The sequence below is a fragment of the Lycium barbarum genome, chromosome 3, assembly GCF_019175385.1.
Source record: "Lycium barbarum isolate Lr01 chromosome 3, ASM1917538v2, whole genome shotgun sequence".
Lineage (NCBI taxonomy): Eukaryota > Viridiplantae > Streptophyta > Magnoliopsida > Solanales > Solanaceae > Lycium > Lycium barbarum.
The window spans coordinates 141,852,158-141,852,646 of NC_083339.1; the positions used below are offsets into that span (position 1 = coordinate 141,852,158).

Below are 489 nucleotides of genomic sequence, written 5' to 3' on the forward strand. Positions count from 1 at the left end.
GTCCCCTCGAGACATCCGATAAAATTGGAACGATACAGAGAAGATTAGCAAGGCTCCTGCGCAAGGATGACACACACATATCGAGAAATGGTATTATTGAAAAAGAGGTCAAATATACCCCTCGTTATATTTTGGGTTCAAATATACCCCTGCAATTTTTGCATCATGACTTAACATTTCCTCATAGATTTTTCGATTTGCGTTGAGATCTCTAGAGCGTGGTCTAAAAGTTCAAAAAATTGTAAGAAAAATAAAAACAATGATAATTTATTAAGCACCTGTCCCAAAAATAGAAGTGTACATGGACGGGGTTGGTTTGAATTTTTCAAATATCAAACCAAACCAATCGTATCGGGTTTTTAAATCTATAACCAAACCAACAAAAGTAGGGTTTTCCAAACTCGGATTTTCTCGATTTTTTTTGGGTTGCTCAGGTTTTTTGGGTTTCTCGAATTTTTTGTGGTTCGATGTGACTCATCTTACAATAAA

At 35.6% G+C, this 489-nt stretch overlaps 1 non-coding gene across 1 annotated transcript; it reads left to right on the forward strand.

Annotated features, from left to right (window-relative positions):
• Window positions 1–98, forward strand: LOC132634590 (U6 spliceosomal RNA). Its single transcript, XR_009580290.1, has one exon. It is a non-coding gene; the product is annotated as a U6 spliceosomal RNA (small nuclear RNA).
• Window positions 99–489: the final 391 nt, after the last annotated feature.